Below are 21,527 nucleotides of genomic sequence, written 5' to 3'. Positions count from 1 at the left end.
AGTTGTTCCAGACCTTTTTTTTTGCATTTGGAGTATGTGAAAGGGAAAGAAGGTCAAGTTTTTTACCTTTTACAAGATTTATGTGTGGAGTCTTATTAGGGTTATCCCAGAAATGGTGATCATAATCCACACAGGTAGAGGTCAGGGAAAGGCAGCCTGTTTACACAGGCATATACATGATCAGAAACCTACAAGCAGCCCAGCAAGGTCAAAACTGGAAAATAGTAAAACATGGGGGAATGGGATATCTTTATATATATATATATATATATATATATATATATATATATATATATATATATATATATATATATATATATATATATATATATATAAAATTTCACAAATTCACAGTTCGTCAACAGCCTTTACCAAGGCCCTACACTACTCAACACAGTCACGGGAGGTGTTGGCATGGGGAAACGCAACACACAGTGACAGTAAGCATTCACTTTAGCAAGGCTGCAGTGCACACAGAGAGTCACTTTTGATAACCATGGCCCCCATTGCTCACCACCAAACCATGATGCCACAATATATGCTCATATATTCTCATGACATGTCCAACACTTGACAGCCTAATGCTGGGGCACTTGACTGGCACCTCTCGGCATTTGCCATTGGACATGTTGACCATAGGTTCATGTGCCGCATCCCATTCCTTTTAATGGTTGTCCATGGAGATGCTTTTCTATGCAGCTAAATTCATGAATAATAATTAGGTTTTACAAATACGTGAACATATAGTGTAGCTTAGGTTCTGAAGATAAAAGTGCATGGCTAAAATCATGAATGGCCAAAGATATTTCTAGAAACAAACACAGCTGACAAAGTTTATCTCTATGACTTTCAAAGTCATTTATGAGACACTGCAGCTGAAACCAAATTACAGCTAGTGCCAAACAGTCAGGGTATCATTAGCCACATTTCAGCATCTATGCAAGCTTGTGGTGTGGGACAGTTTTGTTCTGGACTGGCTGTTTAATGAAGAAATGTTGTGTAATGGCCCTATGAAAATACAGGCCTAATAACCCTTGATATAATGTCGCATGGGTTGAAATTGGCAGCCTATGTTTGGAACCAACAAATGTCATGGCTGATAGTAGGAGTTCTGCAAAGAAGCTGTGCATTTTCTGTACAGGTGTGGATAATAAAATGTACAATTGTCATAGTTTACATTCTGATGCACAGCAGTATATATTATACTGAAATATCAAAATTGGATACCTGACCATTCAGCACATTTTATAAAAATATGTGAATTTAGAGGTAGTTTGCTCCCTTTGTTGCTAATACAGATCCTACTCTTATGGTAAAGGTTTGCACAAGACCATTTCTATAAGAATGTGGTGGAATTCACCTGTAAGATGTTTTTTTTTTATAGGTGAATTCCTTACAAGATTCCAGGTGAACCTTACATTCATGTTAGTTTCTGATGTAGATCGACCACAAATGCCACTCTGATTGTTTCCTAAGATATTGGAAGGACAGACTATTCCAGTCCCACTGCTCAACAGCCCAATGCTGGAGGGCTTTATGTTTCTCTAGCCAATGCGTGGCAGTGGGCAGGGTGATATCCAGCTCATATTCAGCTGCTCCAAAACATCCCATTTTGCTAAATGTTTGCATCCATTAGAGAGAGAGAGAGAGAGAGAGAGAGAGAGAGAGAGAGAGAGAGAGAGAGAGAGAAGCAGAAAGAGAACATTTCTGAGAAGCACGAAGCAAACGTGTCTTTGGCTAAAAGTGGGAAGCAAATGAATAATTTGATTGCTCTTTTTAATTGAGTCTATACATAGTGAGGGCTGTTAATTTAGTGTGGAAGCTGTCCTCATCTGTTGGTCCGGGTGGAGATGAACCCATGGCCCTCCTCTAAATCTGACCATATGGCAGCCACCAGCGGAATGTGCCGGTAAGCTAAGGTTTACGACCTGACACATATGGCACTAGCTGGGGCATCTGCTCTAATGAAATTCTGTAGGAGGCAACAATCAGCATTAAAACCAATGACCTATCACTGCATGCAGCCCCCTTAGGCCTTGCTTAATATTAAACTAATGAGTGGCATGATTAAAAACAGAATTGTGCGAAAGTCAGAGACCACATTTTTTTCATTGAATGTCCAGTTAAACTAGTATTTAATTACAATCCTTTTTTTCTTTCCTCAATGTATCCCTGAAAATGCTAGATTAACAATTTACAGCTCCTTTCTTGGTTAAACTTTGCAGAAGAAAACCAGAGGTGTTCCTTTCCACCTTCTAGAGTGAGAGGACCACTCACTGTTTTGGGTGGGCAAATTGAGCTTAATAAATAAACTAAAAAGAAGAACATTTTGAATCAAATGGAGTTTAAAATTATGGTGGGTAATACAGTAGACTAATTTTGACAGATCCCAACCTTACAGAACATGCAAACATGCAAGTACCACACCACCACATTAGGGTAACTGCAGTGATGAGAATGATCCACCACCAAAACCATACCTGCCCTGTGATGTTTCTGTGGGTGATCCCTGACAATCCATGAACAGGGTGAAAACAGGTTAACAAAGTATGCAGAACAACAGACAAACTACAGCCTTTAATTGTAGAACTTCAAAGTGCACCTATATAGCAGTGGAGCAGAAAAAAAATGGACAACACATGTAGAAGCACAGAGGTCATGTTAGTGTTATGACAGATCAGTTCATGTTGTCTGCATATGAATACTTCTGTATATTTGTTATTACGTATGCTTTAAATATAATAATAATACATGTCCCGTATGCATGCTGTCTTTCAGGGGGTTGTGCTCAATTCAGATTTGAATTTGAAAGCACATTATAGAATGTTACTCTTCAAGTACTCAGCAGATTTAAAAGTGGTTGTGCTGGAGGGTATGTCATCACAGAGATGTGTATATTTCAGTTCAGCTAAAAGTCATATAAGTCATTTAAGCCCCTTTTAAATTGAAGGGATTAGTATTCACCATGTGACCTTTCCTAGCTTAAGGCTGAAGAGTGCTAATTTCAAAACACAGGATGGTGTTGATAGAAGAATGCAACAAAATCTAGTGAGAGTTTTATTACTCAGTGTTGTCATTAATCAGCCTTGTTATTTTTTTAAATGTGTGGGATAGTTATAAAATGCATGTATGAATAAGGTCATTAAATAATGCTCAACATATCAATACTATTTGTCAGATTTTTGATATATCACATTTTAAACTATAATCATAAAAATGGGAAAGGAAATATACATATCCAAAAATCTCCAGACCCTGTTCTCTACATTCATTCATTTTCTATATCTGCTTTATCAAGGTTCAAGGATCAAGGATCAAGGTTGTGTTGGGTCTGGATCCTACACAGAATAATTGGGCCTAAGGCAGGACCACATTTTAGACAGGGCTCCAGTCAGTTACAGGGCACCACCCTCACACCTATGTTCACTGTTTTTGGACTGTTGGAGGAATTAAATTAGTTAAAGACAGTGGCTCGAGGGTAATACTGAACCCACATACCCAGGATCCTGGAGCTGCACTCCACATTTCCACCTATGTATTCCAGCAGGGAGAATGTTTTATCCCCCTGTAGTCATCTCTGATTTTCTGGGAATAATTTGTACTATATGTTGGAATATTTCTCTTGGATTTGATTGCATTCAGCCACATTATATTTAAGCTTTGTGGGATGATGTAATCTCAAGCAGCACTCCATCTCTGATGTTGGAACATTTCTGAGAGGACTTGATTGTATTGAGCCACATTACTGGGGACCTATGTGGAATGATTAGTTCTGGATTAGAATCACCACTAAAATTCAGCGACCGGGACATTTATATGAGGATTTGATTGCATTCTGCCACATTACAAAGGACCTGTATGGGGTGATTATTTCTGGATCACAAACACAGCACCAACCCATGCCAACAGTTCCACCACTCTACAGATTAATACTGAGATGGGGACATGTGCAGCTATTTCAGATGGTTCAGGTTTATTTCTTAAATTATCACATATAATAAAGAATATCTTATCTTGTGTTTATACATATCATTCATTCATTCATTCATTCATTCATTCATTGTCTGTATCTGTTTATCCAGTTCAGGGTGGCAGTAGGTCCAGAGCCTTTCTGGAATCACGGGGCACAAGGAACACACCCTGGAGGGGGTGCCAGTCCTTCGCAGGGTGACACACATTCACTTATACACTCATACCTAGGGACACTGTATCAACCAATCAACCTGCCAACGTGTGTTTTTGGAATATAGGAGGAAACTGGAGCACCCAGAGGAAACCCATGTGGACACGGGGAGAACACACCAAACTCCTCACAGACAGTGATCCAGAGTGGGACTTGAACTCACAACCCCAGGACCGTGGAGCTGTGTGAGAACAACATCTGTTGGGCCACCATTTAAAAAAAAAAACATAAACAGAGTTGCTATCGAAAGGCATAGTTTATAGAATCTGATAAGTATTTCCTTATAAACATAATGTTTCAGTTTTGGTCCCATCAGTGTTAAGAACAAGTCAGAATTATCTTTTCAATAAGAGTTTTGGGTTTTTTTGCTCTGCATATTATAAAAATAGGATCATTATTGGTATGCGTGAAAGCATCTTATGAAAGCTCCTAGGACTAGATCCTATTCCTCTGTAACAGTAGGTGGGGGCAGCTTAAATAGGTTTCAGGTCCCACTTTGAGCTGGTGGGAGATTTTTTTGTCATAAGAGCCCTCTTTTCTCATTGTTTCCTGTGACTTGCTCAGGGATGCTTGACACATACTGCCCCAGGTATGTTGAGATGTAGAGAAGAGGAGCTTAGAGAAACCTTGTACGCTTCTCCCAAAAATATCCACACTACAGAAAACTAAAACTGAATCAGAGATATGTGCATCTCTGCATACTGTCCTGAGGTGCAGAGCTGCACAACCACAAGGAATACATGGAATAATATTTTAGGTTATAAATTTAGTTTCATTGTGTTTTCTCTGTAATATGATGGATGCAAAGATCCCCTGCAAAAACGTATCCACACACGTATGGTCTTTACACATTTCTGATGATAAATCACATTACTATAAAATGTAGATATTTGGACAGGTCTGAATTTAAAGGCCACACTTTGGGGCAGTTAAACATATTTGTGACACATTGATGCAGAGGGAATTTTAACAACAAATAAAATTAGGAGTATAGGCACTAATCCTAGCACTTTTTTTAAGGAATTCCTGCTCAGTACCTGTTTAGTTATAGGTCAAAACTACCTTTTTGATAATGACACTTAATCCAAGGGGTGGCATGACTTTTATAAATATTTGATACATCATTCTAACAGCTATCTGATCAATCCAAGATGCATAAGGTGGTCAAATGTTAATAGGGTGGAACAGCTGTGCCCTATTCCTGCCTAGTCTCACTTTGAAATTGATAAAGACTCCAGAAACATGACTCTTGCTCATAAGCACTTGTAACAAGAGGAAGAATTTCATCAGTACAGATTTCCACCTCAACAAAACAGTATTAGTGCCTGATCAACCAGAACAGGAACAGTCGCCAAGAAAACAACCTTTTGTCCTTGAGAAGAAAAAAAAAAACTATATATGGGTATAAGTAGGGGAGGTAAATATAGTCTTGTGTAAAGCTGTATTCATACAGCAGGTACCTAGACCACGGAAAATGATAAATGAATGAAAGGGGCATTGATAAGCACTGTGGAAATGGTTTTGCGAGGCTGAGATAAGGGTTATATTTGGTGGGATTACTGTGGACTTGTTTTGGTAGACTTTGTTCTAGTGATGCATCACAGGCATTAATTTAATCTTTTCTCTCTGTCTTATTCACTTCTGCCTGTTGACGGAATCATTTTGCATACACTACACTACTTGGATATATAATATAGGATATATCTAATGCATGTCTATATCTCGTTTGATAATACTCTTTATTTTCATTTCATTTCATTTTATTTATTTATTTATTTATTTATTAACTATAATTATATTATATACAATATATATATATATATATATATATATATATATATATATATATATATATATATATATATATATATATATATATATATATATATATATATAATATATAATATATAACTATATTGTTCACCAGGAGCCAGTGATATATAAATACAATTGCACCCATAATTCTCAAAATTGACTCCACTAATATTTTTGTGGGCAAAAAAAAGTGCACCTTATGCAACATGTACAGTGGAATATAAAAAACATCAAAACGCCACTAGTTTAGAAATGTTTTACTTAACCCAGTGTTCCCATCTTACTGGGCTAATGTGTTAAAAATAAAACTAATAATGAATGAAAACAGTTAGTCACTATGGATAAAATGGCAAGTTACTTGAAAATCAATCTGTTTGCATAATATCCATCAACTGTTTTTTGTTTGTTTGTTTGTTTTTGTTTGCTTGTTTGTTTGTTTTGTGTTCTTCTCTTAAAGATTTGTGAGACCTAAAGGAGAATTTTCCATGCTAAAATCAACAGTTTGGTCTGTTGAGAGCAGTAAACCCCAGCACTCCAGCACTGCAAATCATCTCCCATTGCTTTTTTGGCTGTGCTTGAACTATGCTTACATGCTCTAAAATGGCAGCAAAACTTTAGCAAATTAGCATACTTTCAAAGAAAATAGCTCTCGCCATAGGAGCCCTAGACGAATGACAGAGGTTTTCCAGACCCATATTAAGCCTTGTTTAAATGGAGAATCCCCACTGACTGTACAATTTAGCTCAAGAAAAGACTTAATCTGTGTAATATGTTAAGTGTCCAAACGTTGAGCCACTGAAAACATCCCTCTTTTGAAGCGAATCCCCATGAAGCTTTGAAAAGCAATGGGGCTTTAGCCTGGCTAAAGCACTCTCAACTGCAGAAAGTGATGTGGGGATGGCAGGCTATGAATCTTGACTTATAAACAGCCAGTGCACCATCAATTTTATCTAACCTTCCCAGTCAAACATGTTTTATGTGCACTCTAGGAGGGACTAACAAACACAGGCTCAAACAAATTCCCCTAGTGTCACTTTCTCTGAGTATAAATCGCTGTTAAATCCTACTGGGCACACCACAGAGATAAATCCATAAATAGCCGTTGTCTTTCTTAGCGGTATAGATCACAGAGAAACAAATCTTTTCTCTTATGAGTTAAAGAGGGTTTAGAAATATGATATTGATCACGTCTGGACTTTTTGTGCATGCTATAAATTCTCAAATATTAACAATGTTAAGATTAAACTGCCACCTTTACTTTAATCTCTAATACTCACTCATAGTACACACCTCTAGGCAAGGTGCAGTGTTATCTCATTATTTATATCTCTATTTTTAATATAAAGCATGTCTGTCTTCGGTTTGTTGATTGCACTTCCAAAGTACCAGCTCCTAATGAAACCTCAAATGCAGAGCCAAGCGAGTTTCTAATAGAGGTAAAAGCAAGAGGAAAAAATTGGCCAATTTTCTTAGCATTAGGCATTAAAATAAAATGGTATTTTAGACTATATATTAATTTATTTATATTTACTGAGAGGTAGAACCAACCTCTTTTATGATCCCCTTCAACTTGCTCACTGAAAGCTTTCGTAATACATTTAACTGTTTGGCAGCTGCTCTAGATAAAATCTGGATAGTCATATTTCAGAGGAAGCCAAATGCATACATGAGGTTATTTTTCTCTCTCAAGGAATCTTACAATGATTGTTTGATGTTCCTGCCTGTGCTGGAAATCTAATCCCAGTCTACTCTTTGGTTACTCAACCTTACAGACCAAAATACCTTTCTATAATGAGTTAGTTAAGGGATGAAGCCACACATTTTCTGCTATGCTTCATAAATCTGTTATCTTTAGCTTACCATCTGCTTTTAGGGTTTTAAATGTTCAAATGTTACATGTTAGACGTTCATTATGTGATGACTGTGCCTATTAATAATTACACTTCTGATCGTGTGTCAAATTGGAGGTTTTGTTTTCTTGTGGAGCTACATTCCTCTTTTTGTATTCACTGTATAACAAGTATATAGTATGTATATTACAAAACAAGAATTATTAATCAAATGCTGTAAATGAATCAGGAATATAATAACATTTTATTTCCCAAACATTATTCAAAAATACATCTAAAACAAATAGTTCTTCACAGATAGTCATACTGAGATGTAACTTACAGACTACGGGGATAATGAAAGTTGACATGAATATGCATAAGTTCAATCTGCATTGAGATAAAATGAGCCACTTAAATATCACTAGTGTTGTATGCTACTTGAACCTTGTTATAATTAGCTTTCAAATGCAGTAGCAGTCATTTAACTGCACATGGAAAAAAATCTTCAGTGTTCAGCTGTGTATTTATATGGAAGAAATAATTAAAATGGTAGAACACTTTTAGTTTAATAAGTTTGTGTTTAATAAGTACTCAATATAAATTAAAGCAGCACATATATTTAACAATAATCCATCTGGGAAACACCTTGTAAGTAAGTTGATAGACATTATTTCACTTATATTTGACCTTTTACCAGTTCACACCATCTAATCACTTTATGTTGAGCTTTTACATACTACTGGTGGTTTGATAAAAGAAGGACAATGCATTAAAAAACTGTGTAATAACATGACTTAAAAAATTTTTATAAATTAGTAAAATGTTAAAAAAAAGTTAATATTAATATTATAATATTCATACCATAGTATCATAGGTTGCAGGTTTTACTTGCCTATATCTTGATTTATTCATTAATTTATTTTTAACTAAAGCGGTTGTGATCTCAACAGCTCTGATTAGTGTAACAAATTTTGTGGGGTCGATCAGACTGGTTACAGAGGCCAGAATAACGTATGGGGCCGACTCTGTGTTTGCTTAATCAGAATTCTACCCTTCAGATTTATTGAAATTTGCATTTAAAGAGAATTACCTCCCCTCTTCCTCTCAAAGTAGAGGAGGAGGACTTCCAGCTCAGTGCTTAGAAGAAGCACAGGTAACCTTTTCCCGTTATGCTTATCATCACTGATGTCCAAACTCCACTATAATTTCATGAAGTCTTTTATTCCTGTCTATAAGAAGTAGATTGTCTCTGTGTATTACGATGCATCCAATCTCAAAAAAAAACTCACACAATTTTCCTGCCTGCCAGTGATTGGCTGATGGAAGAAAGGAAATGAAATTACAGTGCTAATAAAACACTGGCTTTTGGGGCCAGGAAGCTAAGCAGACATCCATCGGCTTTGCCAACACTCACCAATATGCTTGGGATGCTGTGAAGTGTGCTTTGCAGTCCCTTGCTATCAGGGTGGGAAAAAAAAAAACAATGCTTAGATGCACTGAGATACTACAAAAATTCACAATTAGTTTTCAAGGTAACGTTTATTTAGGCTCTGCTTTTCCCCTATATGGACTTAGTAAAATAACATAATTTTGCATAGTTTGGTTTGAAATACAGCAGGTCTTTAGGCTCTCCTCTATGGGCAGCAGGTCTTTAGGCTCTCCTCTACGGGCGGCTGGTCTTTAGGCTCTCCTCTATGGGCGTCTGGTCTTTAGGCTCTCCTCTATGGGTGTCTGGTCTTTAGGCTCTCCTCTATGGGCGGCAGGTCTTTAGGCTCTTCTCTACTGGCGGCAGGTCTTTAGGCTCTTCTCTATGGGCGGCAGGTCTTTAGGCTCTCCTCTATGGGCGGCTGGTCTTTAGGCTCTCCTCTACGGGCGTCTGGTCTTTAGGCTCTCCTCTACGGGCGACTGGTCTTTAGGCTCTCCTCTACGGGCGTCTGGTCTTTAGGCTCTCCTCTATGGGCGGCTGGTCTTTAGGCTCTCCTCTACGGGCGTCTGGTCTTTAGGCTCTCCTCTACGGGCAGCAGGTCTTTAGGCTCTCCTCTACGGGCGGCAGGTCTTTAGGCTCTCATCTACGGGCGACTGGTCTTTAGGCTCTCCTCTACGGGCGTCTGGTCTTTAGGCTCTCCTCTATGGGCGGCAGGTCTTTAGGCTCTCCTCTACGGGCGGCTGGTCTTTAGGCTCTCCTCTACGGGCGTCTGGTCTTTAGGCTCTCCTCTACGGGCGTCTGGTCTTTAGGCTCTCCTCTACGGGCGTCTGGTCTTTAGGCTCTCCTCTATGGGCGGCAGGTCTTTAGGCTCTCCTCTACGGGCGGCTGGTCTTTAGGCTCTCCTCTACGGGCGGCTGGTCTTTAGGCTCTCCTCTACGGGCGTCTGGTCTTTAGGCTCTCCTCTACGGGCGTCTGGTCTTTAGGCTCTCCTCTACGGGCGTCTGGTCTTTAGGCTCTCCTCTATGGGCGGCAGGTCTTTAGGCTCTCCTCTACGGGTGTCTGGTCTTTAGGCTCTCCTCTATGGGCGGCAGGTCTTTAGGCTCTCCTCTACGGGCGGCAGGTCTTTAGGCTCTCATCTACGGGCGACTGGTCTTTAGGCTCTCCTCTATGGGCGTCTGGTCTTTAGGCTCTCCTCTATGGGCGTCTGGTATTTAGGCTCTCCTCTACGGGCGGCAGGTCTTTAGGCTCTCATCTATGGGCGGCAGGTCTTTAGGCTCTCCTCTACGGGCGGCAGGTCTTTAGGCTCTCCTCTACGGGCGGCAGGTCTTTAGGCTCTCCTCTACGGGCGGCTGGTCTTTAGGCTCTACCCTATGGGCGGCAGGTCTTTAGGCTCTACCCTATGGGCGGCAGGTCTTTAGGCTCTCCTCTACGGGCGTCTGGTCCTTAGGCTCTCCTCTACGGGTGGCTGGTCTTTAGGCTACAGTTAAATTGATGTGGTAATCTTATTTTAGTCTGTTGCACTGGTAGGAGTTGATCAGACACAGCACTGAGCTTTGATAATGACAAGTACAAGAGGAAGCCATAATGTAAGCTATAAAGGCAATAAAAATGGAGATACGCTAAGGTGAATCAGGACACGTGGCAATGTATATATAACCATTTTTAAATCTTATTTGTAGGTTCTCTAAACTCACTAAAAGGGATGGTAGAGGTATATTATTGTTCACTAAAGATACATAGTATCAATAGTTCAAATGTACCTTTAAAGGTATAACAGTGGTTTAAAGGTCTAATTGTGTTTACATTACATTCTCTGCTCCAGAGGCAGAGGTGAATAATTGTAAGTTTTCAATATAGAATGTCGAATAATAATAACAAAACAAAACATAATATAAGTCCTGGAGATATAACGGGGTGTATGAAATCAATATAATTTTAAAATCTAGAGTTATAAAAGAATAAGGTACAACTATGTTCCCTGATTTAAAGTACAAACATGTACCCTTGAAGGTACCACCACAGAGACAACGTAAAGATTCCCACCCATGCTTGCAGTATTTGGAAAGTACTCTTCTTGCATTACAGAATATAATGCATGGTAACATGGCTGAAATGCAAAGTCACACTCTTGGTCATGCTTTGACATATAATCAAAAGATTCTCATACAGGCTTTTATAAAAGGATTTTATTACATCTGAAACATTTTGAATTCATACATGTTCATGACTGATTAGTGAGTAGGTTTCAGCAGATTTGTCACAGAAATAAAATAGGATGGCAGTGGAACCCCTCAAGGGCAAAAGTGTCAAAGCTTTTAATCGCTTCAACATAAAATTAAGATTTAGTGTAATTAGTCCTTTCTATGGCTGCTCTCTTAGGCAGCATTAGCGGTGTTCAGTTGCTGTGCTCGAGTGTGAGGGGTCTTACAGGGATGGATTAGGGAAATAAACCAGAAAAAGCTTCTTAGCCATTGCGACCACCACAGCATAAGTGCTTTAAAAAGTAAGGTGTTAAGTAGGCCAACCTGGACATGAACTACTGCCGTCTGCTGAAATATTCAAGACAGACGCTGGCAGGAGGGAGGACAATATGCGTATTCATATTTAGTCACACCTTTCTCACTCCTGCTCATGCTCCCAGACACTCCCATACACCCATACTGTCCCTCAAATGGAACAGATGAGTGATGGGAAATGCTGTCATCAAGACACGCTGGCCTTACTCCCCTGTGAGCGATTAGACAGACCCATCGGAAGCAGACTAACCCAAGACTGATGGCATTTAGAGCAGATTTTTATCACAAATGTCCCTCCACTGACTTCCTCTATGGCCTGAGAGTCATATTCATATCTGTCTCTCATTCATCCTACTAGAGTCCAGTTTCATTATTAACGTTCATTCAGCCATTCATTGTCTGTAACTGCTTATCCAATTCAGGGTCGTGGTGCTATTTACATCTATTCCATATTTTTTACTACAAAACTGTGAACCTGTATCCATATTATCCTTCACTACATAGCATTGCTGAAGCTGCTGTTAAATAAACAATTAAACTCTTAATATTCCATATTATAATATTCATTCATTGTCTGTAACTGCTTATCCAGTTCAGGGTCGTGGTGGGTATGGAGCCTACCCAGAATGACTGGGCACAAGGCGGGAACACACACTGGAAGGGGCCATTATAGGCAGGTTTTTAAAAAAGGAAAATGACAGTGCCAATGTAAAAACTGTATTGGTTATTCATTCATTCAGTAAGTAGACTGGACTGAACACTCCTTATAACATTAGAATGAACAGATCTAAATATTTTATTGTTTGACCTTATGGAAACAAAATGATACACACTGTGGTGTAAATGGTATGAAGTTACAGAGGTTCAACAACAATAACACCAGTAAGTGCTAACATGACAGCAGACTCTCGCTCAGATCTTATCTCTTTTATCTTATGAGTCATATCTGGGTACTACACTGTGAGCCACTAAAGGTCAGTTGGTTTAAGCCATAGTAGAAGTCATTAAGGAGCTACATCAAACAAGCACTCTTAAACAGGAAACAGCACCTTTATTATGATGCCTTAATTGTTGTGATTTGTCTCATCATGACTGCAGTAGACTGCAGGCTAGCTTTAGTGGAGGAAGACCATAGATTACTGTAATTAGCTGCTTGTTGAGCTTGTTAGTTAAGCAGGTTAACAGGGTGCACCTATAAAGCAGGGCAACCGTGGTTAAAGAAGTTGGCTTTGGACTGAAAGGTCATTGGTTCAATTCCTACGAGAGGCAGGAAAATTGGGGGCGGTGAGAGTGAAGGAACAGCAGGGTCCTCCTCTCTCAATTCATGGTTGAGGTGCCCTTGAGCAAGGCACCAAACCCACAACTGCTCCCGGTGCACAGTGTGTGTTCACATCTCCTAGTGCCCTAGTGTGTGTTTGTTCTTTGCCACAGATGGGTTAAATGTGTAAGACACATTTCAATTTACATTGCATAATGGCAAATAATGGCACATTTCACATTTCATTGCACATAACCCTGACTTTAAGGTGACTATAGGTTCCCTTAACTCCAGATATGTCTGAAAATGTCTGTGATTTGGCTATTGCAGTCTGCAGTTTTCCCCTGTCCAAATTCTTTCCCTAAACCCTTCCTTGATGACATTTAATTATGTTGTTTAAGGAAAAGTGAGCAAAAAGGTTGCACAGACATTGGTTTCAAGTGATTCCAGGGTGGTGCAGCAAGTAGTGTTGCAGTCACACAACTCCACGTATATGGGGTTGGGGGTTCGAGTCCCACTCTGGGTGACTGTCTGGTGTGTCCTCCGCGTGTCTATGTTTCCTCAGGGTGCTCTGGTTTCTTCCCACAGTCCAAAAACACATTGGTAGGTGGATTGGCAACTCAGAAGTGTGTGAGTATATGTCGCCCTGTGAAGGACTGGCGCCCCTTCCAGGGTGTGTTCCTGCCTTGCACCCATTGATTCCTGGTAGGCTCCAGTCTGCCGGAACCCTGAACTGGATAAGTGGTTACAGAAAATGAATGAATGAATGTAATATTTGTCCAATTGTTGGGAGATTTGTTTTGAGGTGGCTCCAAGTTTAAGGCAAGTATAATTTTCCCTGTTTTTTTTATTATAATTCTCTCTGGGTGGCTAGGCTGGCCCTTCTTCTGATGCAACCTGCATGATGTTAGCAAACATCTGTAAAAAGCTGTAGTAAAAGAAGGTGTACTTAGATTTCTCATGCCTTATCAGCAGTTCAAAAAATGCATTGGCTGTCTTCATTGCCCTTCTAGCTCAGCAGGCTCATGTGATGGGGAGCGCTAGCGAGTGGAATTGGCTTCAACTAAATTTAGAAGAAAATTGAGTAAAAATTGGGTAAACAAGCAACAAACAAACAATAGCACTGAACTATATATTTCACTAGTCAATGTTAACCAATCTTGACATTTCATTGCAATGGAATGTTTAAGAGAAGCACAGAGGCTGCTGGAGGACAAGAGCAGACAGAGAAAGCAAGAATGAGGGAAATAAGACCCTTGTGACAGTACTTTGTGTTTGAGTGTGCATGTGTGTGTGTGTGTGTGTGTGTGTGTCCATATTGCTGGTCTCCATGGAATATCTTAGATAAACAGTATCCAGTACTAAATATAAGAAATGCAACAGGATGTGAACTGTGGGCTGATATATCTCATATATTTTTAATGTAATATCAGTCTGTGCTGATACCTATACCTTTATAAACTGTAGAAAATGGTGCTAAATCAAAGCTGAGTAAGGAATTTGAGTCACAGTCTTGCAACTCAAGCCATTCATGTCTTTAATTTAGTGACTCCCTGCTCAATTTGAACTTTAGGCATGATATTTTTTTTTTAAACTGTAAGAAACGATGATAAAAAGCGCTTGCATGGAAGTCAAGTGTGTGTTTGTGTGTGAATTTAGCCCTGCTGGGCAGGCTAAAGGGATGTGTATCTGCTTCCCATCGGGGAGGTGAGTGCTATGCTGTAGCAAAGAGATCAAACTGTGCATGACAGTCAAAGGCAAGCTCCAGAAACAGGGTTTATTGACCTGCAGCACACAGCAACTTGGCGACTTGCTATACTTGCATATTATGCTCTCATAACCTTCCCACTTACACACATACACACATATAGAAATACACAGAGTAATTATGTAGGAAACGCAGCAGCAAAAGATTAAAAGTTAAAACCGCATACACCCCCACATAGAGATTTTACGCTGGTGAATTCTCACAGTGAATGCAGGTTCATGCACAAACACCATGTGTGGCATGTTGTTATCAGTTTGGCTGTCACCTGCACGACCAGAAACATGCTGATCTGCCACCTCCATTCAGAATTGTGCGCATCAGACACTAGAGAGAGAGAGAGAGAGAGAGAGAGAGAGAGAGAGAGAGAAAGAGAGAGAGAGAGCATACTCATTGTTGTGGAGACAGAAAGCCTGTCTCTCGAGCAGAATTTATTTTAGCAATTACCTGTAGCATGGGGAGCAAATGTGAGGACTCTAATTGCTTAATGCAAATCCAGCTGACAACTCTATCTGTATCCATGTCTTCCCTCTCTAATTTGTCACCACTGCTGACACAACCCCGGTAAATAAAAGAATAAATAAATTACATAAAAAGGGGATAGTTACGAGTGTGCAGCTTCCAGGGGCTAGCTTGGAGCGCTTGTTTTGCTTGATCTGCCCCAGGGGCCTTACCCACTCAGAGAGCTTCACACTGCCGTGCTCTTCTGCTCTGTGTCATCATTAACTAAAGCATGGAGTGATCTTTCAACCAGGGAGAAGCAAAGCCACGAGACCACCATTACATTCTACTCTTATTGAATTGCAACAAGAACAGAAAAACACAGATATCCCCAGTGGAGTTCTGCTGCTTGACTAACGAACAGAAGAGATAAAATAAACAAACAAATGAACAAGAAAAGATTCTAGGGCCAGGTTCAGTAGTGGCTAAGTAACATTACTGCAAAATCATCCTCCGGTCAATTAAACCCCTTAAAACTCATCTCTGTTCATCAAAATGACAGATTTAGATGTTATTTTCTATGAAACATCCCAAGAGGCTTTAAAGCAGCTTAGATGTAACCCTATAAATAAGCATGGTCTTCCAAGTTCCTGCATGATATGTCCTCTAGTTTTAAAAATAAATGGCAGACAAACATGTTGGTCAAGGGTCTTTAAAAAGCCATATTGTAATTTGTTAAAAGAAAACAGTCTTTTTCATTTAATTATTTATAATTATTTTTCACATAACTATAAATTATCAACTGTTGTGCTTACCTGCATGGTTTAATATTATTATTTGTATTAGACTATTTCTATTTCTATTAGTCCATTCATATATCATAAAATATCACATAAAATTTATGTAATTAAATATACAATGCTTCATGGCAAATAAAGGTCCAACAGAAATTAGAGCATGTAATTATGAATGAAGGACTGGCGCCCCCTCCAGGGTGTGTTCCCACTGTGACCCTGAACTGGATAAGCAGTTACAGACAATGAATGAATGAATGAATAATTATGAATGGACCAACAGAAAATCACTTGGACTAAATCAGTTTAATGCGTTACATACAGAGCCGCTGTAATTTGTCAAACAGGACTAATTAACTTTTCTTTGTACTGAAACATGCAGCTGGTCCTCATGTGCTGAAGCTGTCTGTCTGCTCAGACAATACACAATAAGCTATTTTGTCAGAGAAATGATCAAATATCAACCACCTCTAGGTCCTTCCATATCTATCATGTCTATCATGTATACTACAAAGTAGAGCAAAAGAGCAGCTAGTGTAGGTGGTCGTATTTATTGTAAATGCTATCCACTCTCTTTGTATTGAACAGAACTGGAGAACTGTAAATGTTAACCTGGCTATAGTGTCTCTGACACACACTCGGGGGCTAGAGCTCTACGTGAGGCACATCAGAGAGAGCGGCAGTTCACTTCGTGCTGTGGTGTGTTGCACATGAGCTAAGAACTGACCTTGCATGTCTGCCTGTCTGGAACTGCAACTCCCATGAGTCTAAGCTGTCTCTTGTCCACTGGCTGCTGTTCGATATGCAACAGACCACAAAGACCAGCGGATAGCCTCTAAAGAATATATTATGGGGAATAACACTAAGGTAGAATCTTTCTCTCTCTCTCTCTCTTTCTCTCTCGGACACATTCTGAATGCACAGTAAGTGTGCCCTGAGGCACATTTTGAATTCAGATGGATCTCTGGCTGCTTTTGTGACCAATGGCACACTGTAGGACAATGGGTAAACTTTAACCTTCTCACCAGGAGAAGATTAATGTTTCCACAGGGAGGACCATTACACACTCAACTACAACAGTACAGTTGTAGCCTGCTAGTTGTGACAAGTAATTTCTTAAGCTATAACAGATAGTACAGACAGCAGTGAAGCAGAAATGTTTGATTGTAATGTAATTCCAATCCAAGATGAAATGTGATGTAATACTGATAGTAAATTACAGGGCTTAAAATAGTAACATAATCCTTTAAAAGTAGACTTTGATCACTTAGTATTAGTTAGTGAGTTTATGTAAGTGTTAGCCTGGTCAATGATTATGGGCAAATATTTGTCATTGTACAACTACAACAAAATGTCTTCCACATTTAACCTTTCTGTGGCAGTGAACACACACACACACTAGTGCACTAGGGGCTATGAACACACACCCTGAGGTAATATGTATGTAAATATGTCTGCTACAAGCTTTAATATTTTTTTGAATATCTAAATTTACCATGAAAACCAGTAGCTTCTAAAACACAGTCTATTTTCTTATTTAATATGAAATGCCATTAGCTTAGTGCTAACATACTGCTATATTTCCACAATGATGTTAGCACAAAGTAGCATCATTACAGAGGGTTATTTTCTGTGTTTCTATAAATTGTTGATGTTATTATTATTACGAACATCTTAAAATTTATATGTTGATTATATTTGGCTAAACATATGTGATCCACATGCTTTCATTGTTCATATAAACAAAAAGGCCTGCAGTTCCATCTTGACTTTCCTTTGTCTTTGCCAGATAGATAAAATAAATAAATAAGACAGGGAAGGAAACTGCGAATGAATGAATAATGCCACCATCTGTTGATGCCAATCTAAAGCCGCCATAAAGTTGATTTCTGGGTTTGAGCATTGTGGAGATATACAAGGAATAAGACATTTCAAAAGCCATTATGGGCTTCACAAATGGTCCCTATATATCATGTATACGAGTTAGTCTCCTCCATGACTCTTTTTAGTGGTAGTAATAGCAATTGCATCCTATTTTCTTTCTGTTTTCTCCTTGGTTTGTAATGAAGGTACTCCTGTGCTTCAGAGGTAGTGGAAATTATAGCCACAATATGTCCTGTCACTGCAGAAAGCAGCTTGCAGATTGTGGGATGATTAAGTTGGCTGCATTTTCATTTATACATTTGTAAAATTTTTCTGATGCCTGATGATAGCCTGATGGTTTGAAAGTAATCAATATATTTTACCTTTATTATATTATTGTAATAATTGGACAATACCAGATGCCATTTACTGTCAAAATTTCATGTCAAACAGGTCAAGACAAATACAAGACAAATTTATTTTTATTTATTTATTTTATTTTGGAGATGCATACTTTGACACTTGAGTCAAATGAGCCAATGCCATTAGACAATCCAGCTTTACATCAAGTTACAGGAGGACAAAATAGCACAATGGCCACAACATTCACCACAAAAAGCTGTCAGCCTCAGCATACAAGCCATGATAGACACTGCCCCTCTTTTGTGCTGCTAAGATGATGAGGAACCAGAATGAGAGAATGACACTAACTTATCTGTTGGATATGGGTGGATTCCTGGATAAATTCTGAAGTACAAAAGCAACTTTAAAAGATCCCACCTAATTCTTTTAGACTTACTGGACAGTGTTTGACCTTGCTGCAGGACAGTGACCTAAAATATTATTAATGGGAATATTCTTCACTGTTCATGTCAGTCATTCAACAGGAATTCCATTGGGTACACAGTGCATTACCTGAAGATCAGATTGAAGGCAAAAATCCCATTTCATGAGCAGAAACTGAAAATTGAAAATGGCTGCATTATGGTCTGACAAAGCATCACAAGGGAATCTGGATGTTCTCGTGGTGCCAAAAGTAATTGATTTGAGGTAGTCTATTATATTGTCCTAATTAATTTGAAAAGATGCCTTAATCCTCTTTAAAACTATAAAAGAGCCACTCTTGGTTCTGTAAGGAACCTTTCAATCAGTTACATTTATTGACAGTTCTATCCACTACTTAGGTCTCACACATTCGCTGTCACACAATGGCAGCATGCTATGAGTGTAAAGACTAACCCATGCTTATTTCAAACATGTGAAGGCCATCACTGCCTCTTTTGGACTGCTTCTATCGCAACACCACAGGATGACTCAGCTAGAATCTCCCAGTGTTGGGCCCAATTCTGCCATAGTTATGCCAGTTGGTAGTTCTCCAATTCAGTTTTTCTTTTCTTTTTACCCTAGACATTCTAAATATTTCTGGGGTTTTTTTGTATGTTTGTTTATTTGTTTTTCCAGGAGATGTCACAGGGGAGAGAGAAAACGCATCACTGCGGTATCAGAATGGAAATATGTTGTATGACTTCCGACTTTCAGTTAATCCAACAACTTTTTTAATATCTCAAAATATAATCGAGTTTATGGGATAAAGAAAATTAAGGAAACTCCAATTAACATAAAAGCAAAGGGTCTGTACCAAAGTCATTTTCTCCCCCATAAAACTGGACATTCAGGCCAGTGATTTTCATTTTTCAAAGAGTGGTTTAGGCTTTAGAGAAAAAATAAATATATAAATATGTATATCTTCCACAGACTTCATCCTGTAATACCAGTTGCCTATGGTACAGTAGCCTGTGAAATTATATTGGGCAATTTTTATATTCCTTCACCCTCATTTTCTACCATCTACAAAGACCAAGGTGATAATTGATGTCTTTCCATTGAGACTGTAAGTCAGACATTGAGAATAATTGCTTTTCTCTGAAGATGAAACATGTGTTTTACCTCTAGCTTCCATTAAAGTCTTTTTTCCCCTGTCTCCCCTCCTTCCACATCCTCCAGTTCCTCTAGGCTTGCCAATTCTTTGTTAATTCATGAAATCAATGCCGTCCATCATAAATAATTCAGGCAACAGCCACACACTGACTGATTGTGGTGGGTTTGTTTGCATGAAAAGGAGGTGTTCAGTTTAACTTCTACATAGCAAGATTCTTATACCTGTAAACTCACACACCCACACACACACACACACCAATTATTTATGATCATTCATAACACTTTAACATAACTATTTAGTTTTTCTGCTCATTGTAGAAAACTTGGTGTTATATTCATATTTTATTTATTTACATTTTATGATAGATTTTAAGCCATTTTAACACCCACATTTTTCCAATAGGGACTGATAAAGTTGTCTTCATTTTCAGTTTAATACATATGAGATTTTTTCCCCTCATTTCTTTTAGAAATGTTTATTAATTTTTGATTTCTTATAATTAATTAATTCATTCATTCATTGGGCCATCCTCAGCTAGTAAACAACACCAGTGATAACCAGTCAAAATCAAGTTCAGGGTTGAAGCTCTGACTGTAATCCCTTTTTCTAAATCAAAATATTGGACACACATCTCAGACAGAATCACTGTCTGACTTTCATGAACCAGAGAGGCAGAGTACTTCATTCTTTACCCCACAGGAGTAAGCACAAGTGCCCTATCTACCCACCCATCACACACACTTAACACAGCAGAGATGGGTGCACTCACCTTAAAATCAGTCTCCTTGACCCAAACACAAATCTCCCCACTGCTCTCTTGGTGACAGTAAAGCTCCTCTCCTTCTCCCTGCAGCAGACAGAATGGAAGAAAGGAAGATGTTTATATTTGAAGATATTATTCAGCACAAATCCTTGCGAAGATTGTTCTCAGAATCTAGTGCATGGCCTACATATTGAGAAAGAACTCCCTGTATTATTATTATTATTTTGGTGGTGTTGGTGGTGGTGGGTTGGTACACTGTTAAAATGCCACTTTTTAGGGTAATACTTTTTAGAATTACACACTGTCACACTTGATTATTTATGACAAGATTAATTCGCATCTTATTACAGTCACGACACAGACATCTGGTGGAATTATGAGTCAGTGAAATGTGAACTTTAATTAGGAAAATAAATACAATTTCATTACCATTCACATTTCATTGACTCCTGCACTTCTTTATTAGTGGTATGAGGTAGTTTTGATAAGTGCTAATTACATTCAGCGTGTCCCTAATGAATTCAGCTTGTAGGCCTAGCCCATGTTCATATTAATCAGAGGCACAAGTGTAACAAACCTAGTTTCCTCATAAGTTCCAAATATAGGAACAAGGCAACCTATAAATAAATGGAGTGATATGAATTGAGGAGTCTCAATGCAGAATAGTCTTTTAATTTCTAACTCTATATGATGTTAGCACATGTTTCTGTAGAGTCTGTATTTGCAGATAACATGTCAGCACTTCAGTACACCACAGCAATAACGAGAAGGAAATACAACAATAAAATTAGCAAATACCAAACACTGATAAGATGAAGATTAAAGGAAATGGATAAAACACTGCCTTAGGTCTAGAACCAAACTATCTTTCATAATAGCTTTCATTTATATTTATAAGTAATTTATCATTTAGTGTTTTTTTTTTTCTCAAA

At 38.6% G+C, this 21,527-nt stretch overlaps 1 protein-coding gene across 1 annotated transcript in view; it reads right to left on the bottom strand.

Moving 5' to 3' along the window:
• Nucleotides 1-20,639, bottom strand: part of LOC136690835 (cadherin-18) — a 170,333-nt gene extending 149,694 nt beyond the window's left edge. The window contains exon 1 of the mRNA XM_066662885.1: nt 20,602-20,639. The gene's annotated coding sequence lies outside the window, so the exon portion shown is untranslated. The remainder of the gene's footprint in view (nt 1-20,601) is intronic.
• Between the last annotated feature and the right edge of the window lie 888 nt (nt 20,640-21,527).

This window comes from Hoplias malabaricus, chromosome 3 (genome assembly GCF_029633855.1).
Source record: "Hoplias malabaricus isolate fHopMal1 chromosome 3, fHopMal1.hap1, whole genome shotgun sequence".
Taxonomy (NCBI): domain Eukaryota; kingdom Metazoa; phylum Chordata; class Actinopteri; order Characiformes; family Erythrinidae; genus Hoplias; species Hoplias malabaricus.
The sequence above is the reverse complement of the archived record's forward strand: the minus strand, read 5'-3'. Positions and strand labels throughout refer to the sequence as shown.